Source organism: Mustela nigripes, chromosome 17, assembly GCF_022355385.1.
Source record: "Mustela nigripes isolate SB6536 chromosome 17, MUSNIG.SB6536, whole genome shotgun sequence".
Taxonomy (NCBI): domain Eukaryota; kingdom Metazoa; phylum Chordata; class Mammalia; order Carnivora; family Mustelidae; genus Mustela; species Mustela nigripes.
This window is the reverse complement of record NC_081573.1, coordinates 1,207,946-1,212,407: the sequence shown is the minus strand read 5'-3', so window position 1 is coordinate 1,212,407 and position 4,462 is coordinate 1,207,946. Positions and strand designations below refer to the sequence as shown.

The following is a 4,462-nucleotide window of genomic DNA, read 5'->3' as shown; positions in this document are numbered from 1 at the left end:
CTACTGGACAAAGGCCTTGCCACATTCTTGACATTTGTAAGGTTTCTCTCCAGTGTGAATTTGGTGATGTTTAGTAAGTGATGAGAGCCATGTAAAGGCCTTTCCACAGTCTTTACATTGGTAAGGTTTCTCTCCAATATGAATTATTTGATGTTTAATAAGCTCTGAGGGTGACGTAAAGGCCTTCACCCATTCTTGACATTTGTAAGGTTTTTCTCCAGTATGAATTACATGATGTTGGGTAAGCACTGAGCTCTGTTTAAAGGACTTGCCACATTCTTGACATTGGTAAGCTTTCTCTCTATTGTGAATTCTATGATAATGAGTAAGGGCTGAAGCCTGGATAAAGGCCATACCACATTCTTGACATTGGTAATGTTTCTCTCCACTATGAGTTTGGTGATGTTGAGTGAGGTCTGAAGACCGGTTAAAGGTCTTACCACATACTTGATATTGTAAAGTGTTCCCTCCTGTATGAATTATGGGATGTCGAGTAAGGTTTGAGGGCCACCTAAAGGCCTTGACACATTCTTGACATTAGTAAGGTTTCTCTCCAGTATGAATTCTGTGATGATAAGTAGGCCTTGAGCTAATGTTAAAGGCCTTGCCACATTCTTGACATTTGTAAGGTTTCTCTCCAGTATGAATTATCTGATGTTGGGTCAGCTCTGAGCTCTGTTTAAAGGCCTTCCCCTATTCTTCACATTGGTAAGGTTTCTCTCCAGTATGAACTCTACGATGTTGTGTAAGCTTTGAGCTGTGGTTAAGTGACTTTCCAAATTCTTGACATTGGTAAAATTTCCCTCCAGTACAGATTTGCTTATGTCCATTTATTAATGAACAGGCCTTAAAGGTTTAACCACCTTCTTCATATTTCATTTTTTCTCCAGTATGCATTTGCTAATGTTGAGATAGTATTGAGTGGCAGCCCAAGGATTTACCACATTCTTTAAAAATGTAAGTGTCATTTCCTCTAGGAATTATCTTATTGATATTTAGGCTTGATGACTGACTAATCATGGTCCCTGCTTTACTACATCTGAATGGGTTTTTTCCCTCGTGAATTCTCTGATGATCACCAACACTGGAGGACTGCTTACGAGCTTTCCAACATTCATTATATTTATGAAGACTGTCTCCCAAATGCTGACCATTATGTATATTGAGGTTAGAACTTGGATGAAAGCCTTTCCCACATTTATCACATTCATAATGGTTCTCTGCGAACCTAGCCCTGACACATCTTTGAACACTGGAACTCTGGTTCAATGCTTTCTCAGATTCAGTGCACTGAGCAAGTCTGTCTCCAGTGAAAAGCCTCTGCTCATTCTGGAGGGTTGACTCCTCAGTGAAGCCCCTCTCAAAAGGATCCCACTGAACACTTTGTTCTTTATTTCTAAATTTCTGATGATCAGAAACATCTGGCTGAAAGGTCAGGCCAATCCTATCTTTCAAATGGCTCAAATCATTATTCTCATCATGGACTAGGTTACTTTTCAGATGTTCCAAATGGTCTGTCCACAAATAGCTTGTTTGACTATCTGGTTGGAGCTTGTGCTGACAGAAACACATTGCTCTGCCGAAACAGTTCACTTAAAAAGCGAGGTTTTCCACAGCAGTTTATATCCTTCACCACTTGGGGCAGTGAGATTCTCTTTAAGTGCAATTGCTTTGGTTTGGATGTATCATCCAGGATTTCGTTGATGCCCTTCACTGTCCCCATCATTGCCCCAGTCTGTGCATAAGTGTAAAATCTCAACAGCACTATGTTTGTGTCTGTGCATTGGTCCGTTCTGGAAAGAACCTTCTATGCTGCACTTTTGGGGGAAACTCTGCATGTCAGATGAGGATATAGCTGAAAGATTTCAAATAAAATAAAATCATTGCACTTACTACATTCAGAAGAATATACCCTTGAATGCTAATATAGAAGCATCAGGTCAATCAGACAATGTCAGAGAGATGGCTGAGAAGGACTCATCAGGATTTCATTTCTCCATGGAAATGTAACATGGCATACAACATACTGACCATATATCCTAATATATAATTCTGCGGTATGGTCACACATATTTGCTGTCTCAAAATTCAATTTCCTTTATCTCTAACCATCAGGAAAAGGGTCGCATGAGTGCAAAATTAATTCTGCAGTATGGTCACACATATTTGCTGTCTCAAAAATCAATTTCCTTTATCTCTAACCATCAGGAAAAGGGTCGCATGAGTGCAAAATTAGCAGAATGATGGAAACTGAAACAGAAAACTGAATTGAACCAGAGTACCAAAAAATAGAAATATATCAACCATGGGAAGAGTCGTTTGTCAGAAAAGATCAACATCATTGACAACCCATGAACTAAATTAAGAATAATAGAGAAAAGACTGACTAAAATGAGAGGTGAAGAAGTAAAGGTAAATACACTATAAATGACCGTAAGAATAAAAGTACTTATAAAGGCAACAGTGGGTAATCAGTGCCCACCAATTCATGCTAAAAGATGAGTATGAATTTCAAAAAAAAAGTATAACCAATTTAGACTCCATCATTCAAAAAAATTAATAAATAACTGATCTATAAGCACAAATCAGAATGAAGGATGAATAAAAGAAAAAACTCCCAATAAACAAAAATTGTGTGCCGGATGAATTTGGTTTATATAAAGACAGACACTGAAAAAGAAAGGACTGCAAATCTCAAACATTTCCAAGGAGTGACGATCAGGGAAACTAGCAGAACACTCTCTCTGTGAAACCAGCATTACCAGCTCAGGCAAACTAGACAAAGACACTACAAATGACGAAGTTTGCAAAACTCCACCTGTGACAAATAGTCACTCAAAGTCCACAATAAATAGCAATCTGAATCAACAGCACATTTTCCCTTTTTACAAGATCATCAAGTGCCGCTTCCAGTCAGCGACGAGAGAAGAATTAGGCACAAACAAGTCAGCTGCAAAAGACTGGGAGCAGGGGACAAAAGTTGAAAAGGACTGCTGCCACGGGCAACTCCAGTCTCACTTTTATTGGATAGAAAACAATAACCAACAGAAGGATTGATGAAAGTCAAAAGTTAGTCACCTCTTGCAGGTAGGCGAGGAGGAGGGTAAGGTTTATAGTTAACCAAGCACATTCAAAGGACTCATCTAACTAACAACAGGCACTTCTGGGAAATAAAGGAGCGATCACGAAAAGGGGAAGCAGGCGGTTTTCGTTCCACCCTGAGCTGACCTGGCATTCCCAGGTGCTCGGCTTCCCTGAAGCAGGCGGCCCTGGGCGGGCCAGGCATTCAGGCTGCCCCGCTTCTGTGAAGGGGCGGTGTTCCACCCTGAGCAAGCCGGGCATCCCCAGCTGCCCAGCTTCACGGTCATATATCGTCCTTCTCCCCAAAGACCTGTTGTCAGTATATGTATTAAGGCCATATCTAAATGTGCTTGGCAACTAGTAAAATCCTCCAAGGGTTACAGTTTAAGTAACAAATTGTTCCGAGGGGCAGCAGCATCTCCCCCCTTTTGTTTGTGAAGAAGTAGAAAAGTTGATTTTGCAGCTTCTTGATTTTTCAGTCGTCGGAGGGATTTGCGCATGCTTCTGAGGACTAAGCATAAAAAGATTACAGCAATAACAAGAATAATCAACAGGTGAACATCTTACAGTTTAGACAGTCTATTTATTTATTACTATGAATAAAAGTCATTTTGCCAATAACAAAAACATAGGGATCTCTAACACATGCTCTTACCCATTCTTCATCCATGAGGAAAAAAGAAAATGCATAATTATTAGACTGATGAATGTAAGAGCCATTCCAAACTCTTAAGTGACTTAAAGCAGTAGTAACCTTCCATAAATTCTTTTGTCTTTTATGATAATCAACAAAAGGAGATGGCATAGAAAGTCCTTGCCCAAGCCACACCAGAGGTGCATCTCCTGAAGCTAAGGTTTGCGGTAAAATGGGATCATCAAAAACTTGCCATTTTATCTTTCGATGAGGGGATCAGGGTTCCCAAGTGCAATTGGTGACTGCCATCCCCTTAGGGGACCAGTCCCATACAATTCAGTAGGAATCATTAATAACAATACTGGGGTGAGCTGCTCTACAATCCTTCCATAAAGGGCGAATTCCCTCATCTGACCACATCTGTGTTGGTTTGCATTTGGGAATAGGGGCTGCTGCGTTATAGCTAGGACCCCGATATTTGTAGGTTTGGAATCCTTTAACGGAGAGTAAATGTAACTGAGCTTTAGTCAAATAATTATTAGTAGGAAGGTCCACCAACCATCTCTGATTAGCAGGGATAAGGCAACTGGAATGATTGCCGATACATATTGGCCTATTTTGATATCCAAAAGTAAGATTAATATTTGTGCCATGTTTGCCCACAGTTGAAACACTGTCCTTTAAATTTTCCTGTGGTCAGAGCAGCCATTGCTTGAGCTAACAAATCAGCTCTATAGGTCTCTGTTC

At 40.2% G+C, this 4,462-nt stretch overlaps 1 pseudogene; it reads right to left on the bottom strand.

Moving 5' to 3' along the window:
• LOC132005818 (zinc finger protein 708-like) lies at window positions 1-1,723 on the bottom strand (annotated as a pseudogene).
• Window positions 1,724-4,462: the final 2,739 nt, after the last annotated feature.